Source organism: Sciurus carolinensis, chromosome 9 (genome assembly GCF_902686445.1).
Source record: "Sciurus carolinensis chromosome 9, mSciCar1.2, whole genome shotgun sequence".
In the NCBI taxonomy this organism is placed as follows: Eukaryota; Metazoa; Chordata; class Mammalia; order Rodentia; family Sciuridae; genus Sciurus; species Sciurus carolinensis.
Window position 1 is genome coordinate 4,768,912 of NC_062221.1, and position 19,320 is coordinate 4,788,231.

The following is a 19,320-nucleotide window of genomic DNA, read 5'->3' on the forward strand; positions in this document are numbered from 1 at the left end:
GTTTCTGTTTTTTCATTTGATTCCATCGTTATCTGATTGGGATTACATTATATGTTGGATTTGTATGAAAAAGGAGCTTGAGGATTCCACAAAAAGGCATCTTCCCGTCACCAGCTTTCTGATGAAGTCTCTTACATCCTTAACTATTTCAGCCTTCTTCCATGTACTGACTGAACCAGCCTCACTATTCTGTCTGCTACACTCCTGAAGATCCGCACCTTGGAGAAGGGCTGGGGTGGCAGCTGGATCCCAAGGAATTCATGACCTCTAGTTTCTGAGACCTGCCATGAACAATTTAAAGAGATGGGAAATTTTCATACAGACCAGTGACAACAGGATGCATTTGTTCCCATTCTCCAGGTTAAACGCCCCTTGTGAGCCTGGCTCTCTTTCCTTGGAGAGTCCCAAGCCTTGTGCTGGACCCCTGCCATCCACTGCAGCAGTGAGCAGAGGCCCCACCGTTTGCTGGGACACATTTTCTGTCCTTCATTTTGCAGTTCTTTGAGTTCTTCTGTCTCCATAGCCCACGGGCACATCACCCCTAGACTTCAATCCAGTCTGGGAGTCACTCACAAGTAGAGACCTGACCTGCTTCTCTGCAGTTGAAACTTTCCTTAGTGTTTTTGTTGTTTTATGAGTTATTGTTTCCTTGATTTGTTTTTTTCATTTATAAGTTTTGGAAGTTTTACATAACCAATTTCTGTCCTTCCAAAAATTTAAAAATATGTATGAACTTACATTTTCAAATGCTTTCTTAGCATCTATTGAAATAATCATATGATTCTTAACTTTAAGACTATTGATGAGATGAATTACGTTTATTGATTTCCAGATGTTGAACCAACCTTGCATCCCTGGGATAAACCTCACTTGATCATGGTGCACTATCTTTTTAATATGTTTCTGTATGCAATTTGCCAGAATTTTGTTAAGGATTTTTGCATCTATATTCATCAGAGATATTGGTCTAAAGTTTTCTTTCCTTGATGCGTCTTTGTCTGGTTTTGGTATCAGAGTGATACTAGCTTCATAAAATGAGTTTGAAAGGGTTCCCTCCTTTTCTATTTCCTGGAATACTTTGAGGAGTATTGGTATTAGTTCTTCTTTAAAAGGCTTGTAGAATTTGGCTGAGAATCCATCTGATCCCAGGCTTTTCTTGGTTGGTAGGCTTTTGATGACTTCTTCTGTTTTGGTACTTGAAACTGAACTGTTTAATTGTATATGCCCTCCTGATTCAGTTTGAGAGGATCATAGGTCTCTAAAAATTTGTCAACGTCTTCAATATTTTCTATTTTGTTGGAGGATAGATTTTCAAAGTAGCTTCTAATTATATATTTCAATGGTGTCTGTCATGATCTATCCTTTTTTATCACAAATTCTAGTCATTTGAGTTTTCTCTCTCCTTCTCTTTGTTAGTGTGGCTAAGGGTTTATCAATTTTGTTTACTTTTTCAAAAAACCAAATTTTTTTTAAGTTAATGGTCTTTTTATTGAAAAAAAAAAAAAAAGACTAGCATTTACAACTTGGAATGGACGTAAATTGTAATTTCTTGAACAGCAATGTTGATGGTTGTGCTGAAGTCCACAGCCACAGCTGCTCTGCTGGCTCCAAGTCATGGTTCAGAAGGTTTTAAAAACAGAGAGTCCAAAGATGCTCCCTTGATGAAAGATTTCTTATTAAAAATTTGTGTAGTGACAACCTGACACACATTTCACTCTAACACAAAGTAGACAACGCTAAACCAACGTATGCCGGTATACCACCAGGGTGTGACCATCACTACTGGGTCAGAGCACATTAAGTACAAGAGGACCGTCCTATTACTGGGCTAGTCTCAGCAGTTTATCCTTCACCCATTTTCTGCACATCATCCTGAGGTAAACCAATTTTAAATGTGTTTTCAGTAAACCAGCTGTGACAATTTATGCTAACGAATTGAACTAGAACCCATCTGATATGTCTTGAATTTGTTTTTTCATTTTTTTATTTTAATACAAATGCCTGATTGTGCTTAATCATCAAGCTGCATGCATGAAAAACTGGCCAGTCCAAACAGTGTATTAAACATTAGCAAATGGAACTTTAAGGAGTCCACTAAGTGCTTCCTTCTCATTAAGGTCGTATAGCATTTATATTGTAAAACTGGTGTGGAGCTTGATCTTTAGGGGACAGGACCACCAACCAATACATGCAGATTTTGTGTGTATGGACAAAAGTTTCTTTTGACATTCAGTTTTGCTATATAGAAACAGAATGAATAAATGAACTTTTTTCTTTTCTTTCTTTCTTTTTTTTTTTTTTTTTTTTTGCAAGAGTTAAGTAAAAGGTTCAATTTGTTTCTTCTAGTGGGGGGGAAAGTAGTTGGAAGTAGGTCTTCATTTTGCAGTCATCACCTGTACGAGTCCTTCATAGTTGACTAGTCCGTCTCCATCAACATCTGCTTCTCTGATTGTTTCATCTTCTTCATCTGTTAGTTTTTCCTCTGAGTTTGTCATGACGTGACGCAGTTCCGCTGCACTGCTGTAACCATTTCCATCCTTTTCGAAGACTCGGAATGCCTCCCGGATTTCCTCTTCACTCTCTGTGTCTTTCATTTTTCTAACCCTCATAGTCAAAAATTCCGGGGAGTCAATGGTGCCATTACCGTCAGCATTCATTGATCATTTCCTGCAATTCAGTTTCTGTTGGGTTTTGACCCAGTGACCGCACGACAGTTCCAAGTTCCTTTGTTGTCATGGTGCCATCGCCATCTTTATCAAACAGGGAGAAAGCTTCCTTGAATTCAGCAATCTGTCCTTCAGTCAGCTGATTAGCCATGGTGCGAGTGAAGAGGGAGCGAGAGGGGCTGCACCAGTGCAGTAGCTGTGACGGCGGGGCCGCCTGCGCTGCGGCCTCCGCTGCTGCTACGTGGCGGGGTGCTGCTGAGGCCCGCCTCCCGCCCGAGGGCGAGTAACCGCGCCACGTCCACGAGACTCCCAGCACCACTGCCCAAGAACCAACTTTTTTTTGTTTTGTCAATTTTCTGAATTGTTTCTCTTGTTTCAATTTCATTGATTTCAGCTCTGATTTTTAAGTATTTCCTGTCTTCTACTACTTTGGGTGTTGACCTGTTCTTCTTTTTCTAGGGCTTTGAGATGTAACGTTAGGTCATATAGTTGTTGACTTTTTCTTTTCTTAATGTATGAGCTCTCTGCAATGAACTTTCCTCTTAGTACTGCTTTCAGAGTGTCCCAGAGATGTTGATATGTTGTGTTGTTGTTCTTGTTTACCTCTAAGAATTTTTTTTATTTCTTTCCTGATGTCTTCTGTTATCATTGCATCATTCAATAGCATATTATTTGGTCTCCAGGTGTAGAAGTAGTTTTTAGTTTTTAGTTTACCATCCATTTCTAATTGCATTCCATTATGGTCTGATAGAATACAAGGTAGTATCTCTATTTCTTTGTATTTACAAATGACTTCTTTGTGGCACAGCATGTGGTCTATTTTGGAGAAGGAGCCATGAGCTCCTGAGAAGAAAGTGTATTTGCTCAATGATGGATGAAATACTCTGTACATGTCCGTAAGGTCTATATCATTGATTGAATTGTTTAGTTCTATAGTTTCTTTGTTCAGTTTTTGCTTTCCAACCATTTCTTAAGACCTGAAAATAAATGTAAAGTTAGGCACATTTGGAAGGATGATTTTTTTTCATCTGTCTTCCACCTAATGCTCCTATTCACCCCCAAGGCCCAAGAGGAGAAAAGAGGCGGTGGGAGAAGTCCCATCACCTACTTCCTGGCAGGCCCTGAGGGAAGGAGAACATACCACTGACAGGAAAAGACAGGGGGCTTCCGCACTCTTGTTCAGAATGCGGGGAATTTCACAATCCACAAGATGCCCAGGGTTCCTGCTGCCTGACCCTCTCCGTGCCTGGCGGTAAGTGCTGCAGCTGCTGCATTAGGAAGCTGGTCTACATGCCTGTGATGTTTTTCACCCTGAAGCGGGTGGAGAAGGGGCATGGGCATTAAGTTCTCTGCAATGATCTGGGAGAAATAGGAACTAAGGAAGGATTCTCGCAGCCACGTTGGAGAAGCGAGTGTTCATTGTTGAGTTGGTGTGGACTCGGGCTCCAGAAGCAGGTGGAAATATAAAGTATATTCCCACTGTTTCCACACACTTTTTGTTTCCAGAGTAAAAGACAGAAGAGGTACTTTTCCTCAGTCCAGCTCCAATTGCTTTAGACTTGGTGAATTTATTTCCAGTTTATTATGATCATGTTAAGTTTTAGCTATTGACTGCATGACAAGTGCTTTTTCCTTTGACGATTGTTATAAGCGGGTTAATTAGGAGTTATCACACAACTGCCATTTGAAATAGGAGTCCCTGCTAGGACCTCTGCTATGTTTTAACTGAGATTAAAGTCTCAGCTGATGAATCTGATTCCAAAATACAGTGATGGGTTATTTAGGATTCATCTACTGGCCTGGAGTCTGAGAACTTGATTCTCTGGAGAGAAGCCAAGTTTTAGTTTGTCTTTTCGGAAGGAAAAGTCTTCACCACCTAGCCCTGGCCTCTCAGAAGTAGCCCGCTCTTTTGAATATGAGTTTGGGAACGCTGTGTGGCAGAAACGTCTTCTGAGTTGTTCTGAATTTGAAGAGCCGTGGTTTCTCAGCTGATCCACCCAGGGAAGGCCCAAGGTTGCCTGGGACAGGATCTCAGTGAGTACTCACGTTCTCAGGGATCAGCGGTGAAAACTGAGCACGACCAAGCCCCCCACCCACGGAGCCAGTAGCCACGGCTCGCCAATGTGGTAATCCAAATGGTCCTTGGCAGTTCTCCACCTGGACATGGAGAAGGGTACTGCCTGCCTGCCCCTCTCTCCAAGCTGGCAGAGGCAGCCTCTCCTCCCATGTGGCTAGGGTTGGCTAGGCTCCCAGTTCTGCACTGGGAAGGCCATCATGGGGTCTCTGGGAAAGACTTTCTTCCATGATAAAAGAGGGAGAAGAGTCACCCGCCTGATGTTAATAAATAAATGAATAAAGCAAGTGACCCCAACGCTTTCTTCCTGCTGTTGGATGTTGGGGTGAGGAAAGTGACACTGGGTGTGTGGGGACATTCCGTAACAGGAGGGCATCCTGGGAAATCGGGAATGACTCCAGCAAAGACAGTGTAGTGTGAAGAGGCCCCCTTTCCTCCTGTCGCCAGGTCACGGCTGGCGCTCCTGTAACAAGGCAGGTGGAAGAGAGCAAGCACCACACTCACTCTTAGGAGCTCTGTGACACGGGACCTTGAGAGCAAAACTCGAAGCAAGCGCTTCAATGTGGTGGTCGGGGGTGGCCCAGGGCCCGGCACCACGGCTCCACCTCAGAACCACGCCACCTGCTTAGCCTTCTGAACACTCCGCCAGGCGGCACCACTGCACCGTGAAGCCCAGCCGCAGCTCGGCTGCTCCTCACCCCTGCCCGGGGCAGCGCCTGCAGCCCCACGCCTCCTGCCCCTCCGCAGCTGGGCTCGGCTGGAGGGCAGCACAAGCGTCCTCAGGGTTTTAGCCTTCCTTTGGAAAATCGCCTCAGTCTGCCCAGCATGACTGCTCCGTCCTGCCCGCTCCACCTTCCCGCAGGCATGGGAACCCTGGTCCTCCTGTACCACGTCTCTGCCGGCCTGGTGCCGCCACACTGCTCGGAAGCATCCAGCAGGCGCAGGGGAAGCACGCCACAGGGCCGCAAATGGAAGCGGACTCCTTTTTCAAAATTTCATTTTGAGCCAGGGTCTCACTGACTCGCCCAGGCTGGCCTTGAACTCGTGGTCCTCCTGCCTCATCCTCCCAAGCAGCTGGGATTGGAGGCACACGTGTGCCGACGCCCAGAGGCAAAGGGTCTATTTCCTGCCAAGATCCCATGCAGGGGGCAACCAGGGAGCCGTGCTGAGTCGCAGACCCAGTGGGAACCCAGCCCGGCCTGCCTGCCCTCTCGGCCCCTCCGTCGTAGGTTCCTCCCTCCCGGGCCTGTGACAGGTCCCTCAGAAGCAGCGTCTCAGGGTCAGTCATCAGACGGGGTAGCAGAGAATCTGCGGCCAGCTCCTAGACAGCAAGGCAGGGAGGACGCTGGAGGAAAGCTCGGGCCACCTGGCTGGCTTCCTGGAGAAGGGGCTCTGCTTCCACAGCTGCCTGGGAGGAGCTCTGGTTTCTGCCACCTGCGTAGGAGGAGCACGGGACCCAGGCGGAGCTTCCGGCCGTTGTCTGAGCCCACCTACCGGAAGCACCGAGTCTCTGGACATTTGCTGACCCGCTGCAACGACCCAAGGACTGACGCCGGCAGACCTGGGCCGGGTCTCTGTCCTCTTCACTGGTGGACGTACAGGCCACCTGACTGCTCTGACCCCGGCACAAGAAGCATTGTGTCGTGGTCGGGGTGTGACTCGCACTGCTCTCTCCCAAGGTGGTCGTCCCGGGAGCCGGTGGGATATGAGCCGGTGCCTACAGCCCGCCGCCGAGTTACCCGGTGCTGGAGTTGCCCTGGCCCACTCCGCCCGCCCGTCCCTTAAGTCCCTCCAGCCTGAGCCTCCCACCCTGGTGGCTGCGGCCTGCACGGCCTGCACAGCAGTTGACCAGCCAACCACCGCTTCTCTAAAGGAGAGGGTTGCGTTCCGGATGAACGAATCCCCCCAGTTTTGCCTGCCCAGACTCCAGGCCCCCAGTTTTGCTGCAGAAACCCCTGGAGCAGCCCTGTCAGGCCCTGTGTGTCTTCTCTGCACGAGCTTCTCTCCAGGGAGGGCTGCTCACGGCAAACCCCAGGAGTCCCTGCTTGAGAACTTTAGGCTGGATGTGATAGCACAGTAGGAGCCCAGAGGGAGTTTGAGCCCGGAGTTTGAGCCCGGGAGCCTGGACAGTTACCTGGAGGGCTGGGGCTGAAAGAGGCCGGCTTCTCGGCCTCCTCATTAAGATAACTGCCTTGTGCTCAGCTTGATGCCGGTGATCGCTGGCTGCCTGGAGTGGGGGCTGCTTTGGAGACCCTCCCTCTGCTGGCTCCTCCTCCCGCCTGCCTAGTCCCCATCCCCCCACTGACAGTTCCTGGGACCACCTCCCAGATAAGCCACCGCTCTTGAATCCTCCTCCAGAGTGGGCTCTGGGGAACTCAAAGCAAGACAACATCATCCCCAAATGGACCCAGTTCCTCTGGGGCTGTCAATTAAGACCACCGCTTGCTTTGCTCTTGGCATCTGAATCTCGAACAGAATCACACAAAGACCACCCTCGGAGGTTTGCTCAAGGCATCTGCCTGTCAGCGCCCTCCATGTGGATTTCTGCAGCTCCCTGTCACCTGTCTTTTCTGAGTCAGATTCTTAAGTTGCCCCCCCATCCCGTGGATTACCCCATATCCTTTCCACAAATTCATTTTGGAACAAGATAGCTAGAATTGCTTTCTGTGACTTGCAGTAAAAAAGAAAAAGCCAATGAATATAGATGGCACGTTAGACCTCTTTTAGCTACAAAGACTTTGTGATGGAAATGAAAGAATTCTAAAAAGTAAAAAAGCACTAAATGCTACGTATTTATTATTCATAAGATGAAATCCAGAGAGACCACTTTAAAGTGCCAATGTTTTCAGGTTTCTTCACACTTTTATATAGTGTGGCTGGGGAAGATGTCTTGGTGACATTTTGGCACAATGCCCATAGAAGTCATGGAGGAAGAAGAGTAGAGCAGCCTGGGGGTGGGCGGGTCACTGACTGCCCTTCTCCTCTCATCTTGTTGTGGTCCTGGGTGGCCACTAAGTTCCCAGGACCCAGCAGTGTCTTCAATTAAACATTTGCAGGAGTAAAATAGTTCTTAAGAGATTTCTAAGCAAAGAAATCTGTAATGCTGTAATCATAGAGAAATCCTGTTTGTTTACACTAATCTCACATTCCTGAACGTTAGAATTCCCAGAGCAAAGCTGTTTGAACACACTTTAAAGACAGGCTCCAAATACCCAAATCTAGGACACTCTGAGCAACAAAATAAATAAAATAATGGATTATAACCCAGAAAACAAAACATGTGTTCATGAGTCCATAGTGATATAAATAAATAAGTTTAGTAGAATCCCAAACATAAATATAGAATGATGGAACCATATAATCCTTATCTGGTAAACATTAGAGTAATCATGATCCCAGTCAAGAATCATTACTGGATGCTAAAATTAGTAGGTAGAAGTGTGATAATGGTAGTAAGATATTTACATAGTCTCAAGTATCTTATCACAAGATACTTATCAAGTACGAGGAGAAAACATTCATGTCACAGTAGAGAAACATGGAGGACTGCTTATCATCAAAATTAGTGTCACAGTCCTGAGACAAAATGGCTTCGTGACCCTCCTGAAGTGCCAAGAGGACCTGACTTGACTGACCGTGGGTTACCCAAAGGTTTGGTTAAACATCATTTATGAGGGTGTCCATATGCATATTTCTGGAGAAGATTGGGTTTGAATTGGTCAATTAAGTGATGGCCCTTTCCAGCGGGGATGGGCCTCTGTCAGGCTGTCAAAGACCCGACTAGGAGAAAGGCTAAGACAGAACTCTCTGTGTGTGTCTGCAAACTGACAATGGCCTCCTCCTACCTTTGGGCTCAGACTCAAGACCAGAACTTACACCGTGAACTATCCTGGTTCTCAGGACTTCGGCCTCAGACCGGAGCCTCACTGTTAGCTCTCCTGACTCTGGGGTTTTCAGACTCCAACTGGGACTGTACATTCAGCTCTTTGGGGTCTGGACCTCTCAGCTTCATTAATTGCACAAGCCAATTCCTTATAATGAGCCTATCTACCCACCTATTGTTTAGCTATCATCTCCTAGTTGTCCTGTTTCTCTGAAGAAGGACGGCTAATAATTACTCTACCAAGAATAATTGGTTCTGAGCTTTCTGGAATTGGTTCCTAATCTGGTTACATTTCGCTGTGACTCAATGATCTGACCATCGCAATTGTAGAGAAGAAAAAACTTATTTGAGGGCTCATGGTTTCAGAGGTCTTAATCCACAGAAGGCCGGCTTCATCCTCAGGACTCAAGGTGAGGCTGAACATCATGGAGACAGAGGGCGGTGCAGGGGAGCAGCTTACATCACAGTGATTAGGAAGCAGAGAGAGACTCCACTTGCCAAATACAAATATATATACCCCAAAGCTTCGCCCCAATTCCCACCTCCTCCAGTCACACCCTACCAGCCTTCAGTTACCACTCAGTTAATCCCATCAGGGATTAGTTCACTGACTGGGTTAAGATTCTCACAACCCAATCATTTCTCCTCTGAACCTTCTTCCATTGTCTCACAGGTGAGCTTTTGGGGGACACCTCACCTCCCAACCCTAACACTGGCATTAAAGAGAGCACCGACAGTCCAGCACACTGTGGTCATGGCGATACCCCGAAGCTCTCCACTGGATAGTCCTGATCAAGCAGTCTTTTACAAGGAGTGGGGGACTATGTGTATGATTTTTTAAAACATTTTTGGAAACATAATGAAGTTGACCAATTACTCCTAATGTCACTGACCAAGTGGTATAAGAAAAGGGTGAGCTCAGGGATTCGAACTCCCACTTCAAGTGCTGCACAAATAACCTTGAAATTCAGTGTGTGCCCTGCAGGAGACCCTTATTTTCCAGAGCCACAGGGCTGGGGTTCCCAAAAATTAAATACAGAATCCTTCATCCTGTGCTGAGCGGAACTACCATACAAGTTGAATTCTCATGGGGTACCCACTCTTAGAGGGAAATAACTGGATTGAGTGGGAAATAACTGGATCCCAGTTGGAACGGGGACTCGTGGGAAGGCCCTCATGAAGCTGGGGACCCTGAGCTTCCAAGTCCTGGTAAGTTCTCTTTGCCAGTGGAAGTGCACCGCCTTCAGGTATGTGGGGTTTCGGCCAACGATGCACAACACGAATTTGATCATGAGGACACAGTAACTAAACGGCACTCCTCAGAACTGTCTAGAGGGTGGAAGACAGAGCTCAGGACCATTCCGAGATAGGGAAGACCAAGAAACATGTCAGCTAAGTGCAGTGTGGAGTCCTGGACTGGAACCTGGTCCAAAAGGGGCTCTGCTGGGGAAATGGGTCAAATCTGCATGAGCACCGTGAACTAGTCAACAGTGTGGTGTCCACGTTGGTCCCGTCTCTGATGGCTGTGCTGTGGCGATGTCGGCACTCGGGGAGGGTGGGTGAAGGGGATGCGGGAATTCTTTGTACGATTTGTGCCACTGTTTTGCAAGTCCTAAATTTTTTTAATATTTAATTTTCAGTTGTAGGTGGACATAATGCCTTTATTTTATTTGTATGTGGTGCCGAGATTGAACCCAGGGCCTCATGTGCTAGGTGAGCGCTCTACCACTGAGTCACAACCCCAGCCCCAAGTCTTAAATTTTTTCAACAAGTTCAAAAGCAAAAAATAAGTAAATCACTCAGGCTGGGTGTGGTCATGTATGCTTTACTGCCGGCTCAGGAGGCTGAGGTAATAGAGCTACAAGTTCAAGGTCGACTGGACAGCATAGGCAACATAGCAAGACTGTGTCTCAAAAACCTTAAAAAAATAAATAAATTACACAAATGTGTATTGAAATAATAACTGGAGGTAGAGGACACGTGGAGGAAATAAAGGAAAAATATTCAAAATACTTTGTTCAGAGCAAGCTGTGGTATCACTATAAACAACAGAATGGAAATGAGAAGTTAGATGTAAAAAAAAAATCACAGGAAAGCATGAAGAACAATGCATAAATGTCAAACAAATGCAGAGTGAAGAACTGATAAAGAAGAGGTGTGAAGTACTAAGAAAATTATAATTGGAAATAAGAGAAGGATTTTGACATAGGAGTCATTTCTTTCCTCTGTCAATTTCCAATAATAAACACATATAAATAAGTATGTATTTCTCTGTAGATGAATAAAGACATTCTTTTTGTTCTAATAAGCATATATCTGCCTATAATTTGTAAATAGAGATTTTTCTGCCATAACAAATAGGAATGAGTATGTAAAGGAAATTGTGCACGACTCAGAACACTCTGTGGGAAAAAACTGAAATTGCATTCCAAAGAGAAAGAAACGGGGTGTGTACGTGTGGTCCCAGTTTTTCAGGAGGCCTTGGCAAGATCCGTTGCACCTTGTCTTTTTTGATCAGGGTTTTTTTGTTTTGGTTTGGTTCAGTTTTTAGTTGTTGTTACTGTTGTTTTGTTTTTGTTTTGATACCAGGGATTGAACTCAGGTACTGCTAAGCCACATCCCCAGCTCTTTTTAATATTTTATTTAGAGACAGGGTCTCAGTTGCTCAGTTCCTCACCTGGCTGGCACCCTCTTGGGCCCAGTAGTTAGACAATGATTAAATAGAAAGAAGACATAATAATATGTCATAAAATGACTGTGATAATAATAGAACATAGCAGTAAAATTGTTAGTATTTACTGTATGAAAACCACTATTCAGAACTTTGCCTGTTGGGTGTGTAGCTCAGTGGTACAGCACTTGCCTGGCATGTGACAGGCAGTGGGTTCAGTCCCCAGTACCTACAAATAAGAAGAAGAAAGAAAAGATGATTAAACGAACCAACTGGCTCTCGCTTCACCTGGGAGAGATGACGCTTCTAATTTATAAGACTGTAATGTCTTAATATATAATTAGTCCCCAGCAATAGGATGCTGTCCACCAGGAGGTGATGGAGTAGGCGTGGTGAGGCTCTCGGGGAGGAGAGGAGGAGGTGGTAGAGAGACGTGGGGTACAGAGCCCACACCTCACCCCGACGCTGAGGCTGGGGCAGCCACCACAGAGGGAAGGGTTCTCCAAGACACCAGAGGGAAGTCCCGCCAAGCAGGCCTATGCACAGGATGGACTGCTGTACATGGGATGATTAGAAAATGATCTTGCAGGTCGAATTTGACTTGAACTAGCATTGGCGCCAAATTGGCAGCTGGGAGAAGGGTCAGTGAAGGACAGAGATTCAAGTGCTCCTAAGTGCGAGTCTAGACACTTTTAAAAATCCTCAGTTCACATATTCTGTGTTCAGAAAATATGGACTCCAACATGCAGAACTAGCTGGGGTTAACTGAACAAGAAAAACGGCATGATGACAGCATTTGGGATGTGTGTTCTGGGGACAGCATTGCAGGTGAATGTAGAGCGGGATCCACTAGAAAGTCTGCGGCCCCAGGGGGCCATGAATCAAGACTGGGCGGAACCGGCAGAGCTGTGCCTTTAGGAGAGGCTTCATTTCCTTATTAAGCACAGAATATTCTTTACTTCCCTGAAGAAGTAGGCTTTCTCCAATTTTGCTTTTAAGTGCATGGACTATCTTGTACTTCCCTGGCTCTGACAGAGAGACTCATGCACAGTCTTCAGGACATTCAGTGATGTAAGCATGATGGCAAACAAGGGTGGACAAGGCCTAACAGGGAGCCTGCAGGAGGGGTGCAGGGTGGTGAGCCGCAGGGCACGGATGTGCTGAGGAGCCCAGCTCTGTGCCCACAACCGGCTTTGGCCTGAGAACGTGCACCAGTGTGGCCAGACCAATCATTCAAGAAAAGCCGAAGACACACATTTCTGTGCAAAATACCTTGAACTTTTAATATCTACTTGAAACTTTTTAAACTACTTGGAGAACTCCTTCTTAAAACAGTGCTTTCCAGTGACCTCCTGAGTTCCTTCCTTACTGGGTTCTCTTCTGCTCATCATCTAAAGCAAGGGGTCCCTTCTCTATTTCATCTGCATTGTCCACCTGGGCAACTGCACCTGATCCCACTGCATCAGGCCACCTACGTGGGACACCCAGACCCACATCCAGACCCACACCTGGCCCTCGCTTCTGCCTGTCACTCCAGGCTGTCAATCAAGTGGACGACTCTAAGGGGATGTCTCATGGGAATCTCAAGTGATGTCCCCTCATGGCCAAGAGGAGACTCTGCTGACCTACCCATACCTGTCCTTCCCATTTCAGAAAACGGAACCACCATCTACCAGGATGTTCATGCCAGAAGTTTGGGGGTTTTTTTAAGTACATTTTATGCAGATGGTGAAATTCTCTGCTTCAAGATCCTCTTCCGCTCCCCGCCGCTTCCCCCTTTCTCATCTGGAAAATCCCTACTAATCCTCGGACAGCCGTCAGGCACCACTGCCTCCAGGCAGAGCTGGGCACAGGAGGCCTAGAACAAAATCGTGGACCTGTCCAGCCCACAGGCTGGGAGCTCTTGCCTGAGCCTGGGGAAACAAGCACGTGGCACCTGATCTGGGGCTGGGTGAGAAGCCAAGGTGGGAGCGGCTCAGCTTGGCCCCAGGACACCGTCAGACACAGCCTGACCTCAGCCCGACTGCTGGGGACGAGGGCAATGGTGAAATGGGCTGCCGAGAACCCAGAGAGGTGGAGGGAAGGCGGGCAGCCCAGGTGGGACCTCGCAGGGTGAGCAGGGGCTCTTGGTGTGGGCACCTGCTCCACTGCACCTGGATTTCACTTGTAAGACACAAATTCTAAGGTAAACTCACATGCGTCCAAGGGAAGCCAGAGGCACTGACGTACTTCTGAGGGGTCCCTGCGGCTGGTCCTGCCTCTAGGAGGCTGTCTCTGGCCAGTCCCCACACTGAGCCAGGCGCCTGTCGGGGCTCCCGTGGGCCCCATGCCTGCTTGTGTCCCTGCTCTGAGCCCCTCATCTTCCCTCGACCTGTTGTTACGTACAGGCTTCACAAAATACCACTTCCCCAAGTTCAGTGATTTTGCTACATCTCTGAATTCCTAATCTTAGCATTGAAGCGGCTTCGTCGTGGTCTTCGGGAAGCCTTAGACAACCGACCGCCGCCCCACTGAGCGGCACCCAGCCCAGGTCAGCCTGGCCCTGCCGGCGCTCCCTGCTGCAGCCGCCGCCCTTGCTCCAGCCGCTCAGCTACCTCCGCACAGACCCGCAGTCTGTGGCTGCGGCGACCGCTGTGGCACTGCCCCTGCTGGGGAGGTCTCTGCACAGCTCCAGCGGGCGGGGAGCTCGCCACGGCTCACTCGCCAGGCGGCACCCACGGAGGCTGGCTCGGTCAGGTGTGTTGCAAAGGTGGAGTTCCAAGACCGGGAGCGTAGACGTGCTGCCGAGGCGGACGCAAGGACGAGAGGCAGAGGCGGGGCTTGCACGCGAGTCGCCTGCCTTCCGGCCCGGGTGGGCTGCTCTAACTGGAACGTCCCGGTCCAGAGAGGGCCATGCTGCTCTGAAGCCACGGGCGCTTGGCCGAGCTCCCCTCCCGTGTTCTCCCCTCCTGCCTTGCCTGCCCGCCACATGGACACATGCCCTGAACGGTCTTCTCCAGGGAACCCAGGCTGAGACGTCGGGACCAGCCTGGGCAGTCACACCTGCTAGAACCCTGTGCTTGACAGCAACTGGTCTCGCCTGTGGTCAGCTGGGAGGAAGTGAGGCTCTAGGGTAGGCCTCGGATGTCAGGTTGCCACCGCAAAGGGCCAGCCTGGGGGTAAGGACGATGACAGGACCTTTGCAGGTGTTGGCTACTTACGATGGCCTTGAAATCCTCCATAACTTTGGGGCAGCTAATTGCTATATTTAGGCATTCTGGGAAAGTCAGGAATGGCTCTGTGGACTATGAGTACATCAGACGGAACCAGAGAAGCATCTGCGGGATAGATCCTGAGGACGCGAAGCCAGGAAAATGTGATTAAAGCCAAATGAGAGACTTCACGGAAAGGGACAACTCACCTATCACTTGGAATTGTGTGTCCAGCCAGGACACCCTGTGACGGACTGACAGATCTGGCTCCATGGAGATGTTCCAGGCCAGGCTGTATGGGCAATGACCAAACAGACTCCATGTTGCTCTGAGACTCCATGTTATGTAGGAAGTGAGCTTCTCCCATGGGAACACCCGCCTCTGTGCCCATCCTCAGTTACTTAGCGTGACATGTCTAGCAATACAAAATGACAATTCTTATGTGACGAAAAATTGCTCTCTTTTGATCCCTATTTCTCCTAAACAATGCACCATGTGAACAGTGATTGTGTGGATGTTAGCAACCATTCTTTAGTTTGTACCTAGGTAAGGGTCATTTGGACCCACATCCCCCTCTGCTGATGATTTAGTGATGTTAGTTTGTAACTTCAAATCATAGCAACAGACATTTATGATTGATGTGATTTTTGTTATAAGAACCCCTACAACCCTGTGTTCGGGGCTGTTCTCCCAATAGTCATTTTTGGGGGCGTTGTGTGAGACAGTCAGCCAGCCGGTTTAATACAGACTCAAATTTGGACTTCTCAGTGGTGACCCACCTGTTCTTAGGTTGCGCCCCATAACAACCGTCCTAATGGTTTGCTGAGATGATCACTTGAGGCTTGGATTCATAATGGCTCATTAAATTGAGGTGGGAATGCTAGAACACCCTTGGGAGAGTAATGAGAAAGGAGTCAGGAAGCTCAGGCACAAGGAAGGAATTCACGTGGGCTTACCACCTGTGTTCATTCTCCAGGGGGACCAGGGACATTCCTTTCTCCAGACAATGGGTACCCCACCCTCACTGAGAAACTCCTGTCGACTGTTCTCTCGGGCAGGGTGGACAGTGGGAGATCCTGGCTCTGCGCTGGGCTCCCTGACAGCCCTTGGGATGCTGAGATTGGCCAGGCAGAGGACAGAGGGCTGCCAGGACCATAATGGGCTGTGTGGCCAGAAGTGCGCTCAGGTGGCCTGTCCTGCAGCACCTGCTATCACGGCGAAGGACGCCGGTTTCCCAGAGGCGAGGCAGACAGCCTCCTGCAGTAGCGGTTCTCGCGCACGGTGGCCTTGGCTCCACCCAGGAACTTGGTGGCAACGAGCACACCAGAGTCCCACCCAGACCTGCGACGCGGTGTGTGTGAACCCGTGATTTGGGTGCACACAAAAGTCTGAGAACCACTGAACCAGGGTGTGGCTTGATTTGTACAATCAAAAATAACAAACAGAAGGGGTCCAGGTGCCCCGGGGAAAGCTGCGATTTCCAGCTCCTCACTAGGTCTCTGGCAGCCCGGCTACTGAGGGAGCGGAAGCTGGTCCTCGCAACGCCCCCAGCATGCCAGACCTTTCTCCAGTGCTGGCTCACAGGTGCCAGGGAGGGAGTTCACTGGAGGAAGGCAGCGCCCGGACTCCCTGAGGCTGGTTGCAATGCCATCACAGTTGGCGCCATGGCGAGGGGTCCTCGTCAGAAATGAAGACCCCCGGATGGCAGAGGGTACGTGGGACTTGGGTTCAAGTCCACTCATGGCAGATCCAACCAATCTCAGGCCCCTCCTGTGGCCATTTCTCTAGTCTCCAAATGCCCAGTGGGGCCCAGCCAGGGCAGAGGGTGGCCCTGATTTCCCAACCTCCGAATAAAGGATTGTAAAGACAGGAAGGACCTGCATGAGCCTTTTAAAATGTAACGCCCCCTCCCTTCAGGCCAAGTTAGTAAATCGGAGCAATCTCACTTCCAAGGAAGACCAGAGGAAAGCCAGACTCTCAGGACCAACGGAGGCTTAAAGGCATTCAGAGATGGGATCCTGTGGTCCTCTGAGTCTCTGCATCTATCTGAACTCTGCAGAAAAAAGACAAAAATATACGATTGTGGTGGGCACCAGTGGACCACTATGAACCTAACCAGGGGGACCCCAATTATGGCTTCTGTGCCAGATATGAATTTTATTGGAGCAATCAACCCCACCCCTGGTACTTAGTTCGGGGCCATTACATTGCTGAATATGTCATTCCTGCTTCTCCTCAGTAGAGAGGATCAAAAGCAGCTCACCTCCACACCTGCAGGACCAGCACCCAGTCCTGGCCGCCTTGCCCCACGTCGTGTTAATGCTCCTGAATGTGACAGTGTATTTGTTGTGAGTGACCTCAGTCATCTTCCCATCCACCTGCTTCATTCTGATGGACAGCTCTCTAATTGGACCCAATACACAGAATAGGTCAAGTAACTTCAAAGGCCTATGACACAGCGCGTCAGAGGGCAGGCAAGACGTCCCTGATGAGTAAGGGCCCGACAGCGTCAGTCAAGTGCTGGGAGGCCAGCGGTCCACACTCTGTGGGCAAAGCCTGAGAGCCCAGGGACAGCAAGCAACTGTGCCCAGTGAGCTTGGTATTAACAGAACTCCCAGGGAGGGCTGAGAAGAATAGGAGCAAACCATTATGTGAAGCGATACCTTTAAAAAGATTCACGTAGTTCTGAATATACAGAAAATGTGGTTTGTTGGCCTGAACCTTCATGTGGCCCCTGTGATATGAAGCATTAGCTGGTGCCACTCCCTCAGTTCACAGCTACGGCACCATGGGAAATTCCCTGCCACCAGTGAAGGGACCAGGACGCTCTTGAATCCAACCAAAGACGGGCTAGTGTTCTCCAGAAGTTCTTTAAATAAGAATGGCCGCCAGGGGGCCCTTTCCAACCAAACTCTCTGCATGTCACCAGCCTCTCTCCTTGGTCAACCGACTGCTTACACAGGGGCTCATGAGTGGACCTGGTGTCAAGTTCAGATCCCACAGCGGATGGAAAAGCCAGGGCTCCAGGAGCGGAGGGGCGGAGCCGAGGGGCGGAGCCTCTCAGCGCCCACCAATGACAGACACGGAGTGTGCACTCCATCCCTGCAGCCTCGTGTGGCTGGGGAGAGATCCTGGTTCCCAGAAAACACACCAACCGTTCCCCTGGAGGGAAAATTGCAACCGTGGGGAACTCCTCCAAGCAAGAACAGGAATTTTTTTTTTTTTTTTATACCAGGGATTGAACCCAGGGGTGCTTAACCACTGAGTCACATTCCCAGTCCTTTTTACTTTGAGACAAGGTCTTACTAAGCTATTTAGGGCCTCACTAAGTTGTTGAGGCTAGCGTTGAACTTGCAATCCTCCTGCCTCAGCCTCCAGAGCTACTAGGATTACAGGTGTGTGCCACCACACCTGGTCAAGAGCAGAATTTCTGTACTGGGACTTTAAGACTGATTGTCATAAGGAGCTGTAGTTGAGTTGCTGCTAGGAGCAAAAATAAGTGTGTGTGACATACAGGACTCACAGAGGCGCTGCTTGGTGATTCTGTGCCCTGCGGGAGTTGTAAATGGGTACTCACAGCAACTGTCACCTGAGAAGGAAAAACAACTAAGGGTTTGTGTCAGTCTTCTGTTGCTATGACAAAGTACCTGAGGTAGATCAACTTATAAGGAGGAAAGGTTTACTTTGGCTCAGTTTCAGAGGTTTCCATGGCCACTTGGCCCAGTCGCTGGCCCTGCGGTGGCACAGCATATGATGGCGGAAAGGAGAGATGGGAGAGGCCTCAGGGCACCTCATGGCAGCAGGGAGGGAGACACACAGGAAAGGGTTGGGCCAATGGTCCCCTTCAAGGGCTCCCCCAGTGACCCGACCACCTTCCACCAGGTCCCACCCGCCCAGAGTTGTTGGACGGGGACCAAGCCTTCAACATAGGGACCTCTGGGGGACATCCAGGAGCCAAACCTATCAGTAGAGAACAGGGAGGCAGAGGGAAGGTAAAGGGGAGAATGGGGACTGCAACCCAGTTCCCCGTGTGCGTGATTCTGCCGGAACGAAGCAAACCGCAGTGCTCAGAAAATCAACTGATTTTTAAAGATCCAAACTACAGCAGGTTTCACTCCATCACGGATGTGGGACTGGGGCAAGCCACCAGGCAAGCCACCTGGAGCCGCGCAAGTGTTGGGTGAGAGTGCAGAGGAGGGGGATGACGGGCATCAGCGGGGGCTCTGGACCTTCCCACTGGGGACAGAAGGTGACGAGGACACCGGGACACCTCCTCTCGCGCAGCCCTCACGCCGCTTCTCTGGAGAGTCCTGCACAGCCCAGCAGCTGCCTGCTTCTGCTGTGCAGCAGTGGTCACCTCAGTCACCCGTCCCCTCGGGGGTCCTCTTTTGCCCTCACTCCTGCTTCCTTGGGCGATGCCCCCCACTCCCGAGAACACGTCAGCATGTTAGATTTTGCTGAAGACGCTTTCTCAATGACCTGGATTAAGATCTTAGTCACATGGGTCCAAAAAACGGAGCGGCCCACAGGCGGCATATACACAGCAACACCCCTGTCTCTTTCCCGTATTTTCAGCTACCACGTGTGCCATATTTCTGTTTGCACATTTGTACCAACACCAGTGTCTTATTTCTCAGCACCTCGACAAATTGGTGGCTGCACAAAGACAAGTTCTTGTCATAATCCTAACACCCAGCTGAGTACCTGGCCCAGAGCAGATGCTAAGTAAATGTTTATTAGGAGGCTTCAAAAAAACCAAGGTATGCAGGAAAAGGGCTCATGTAGGAGCTGCAATCACCTGCTCACCTGTTTCCTACCTGCCCCCGTGACCTTGG

At 49.2% G+C, this 19,320-nt stretch overlaps 1 pseudogene; it reads right to left on the reverse strand.

Moving 5' to 3' along the window:
* Positions 1 to 2,375: 2,375 nt before the first annotated feature.
* Positions 2,376 to 2,822, reverse strand: LOC124993241 (calmodulin-like; annotated as a pseudogene).
* Between the last annotated feature and the right edge of the window lie 16,498 nt (positions 2,823 to 19,320).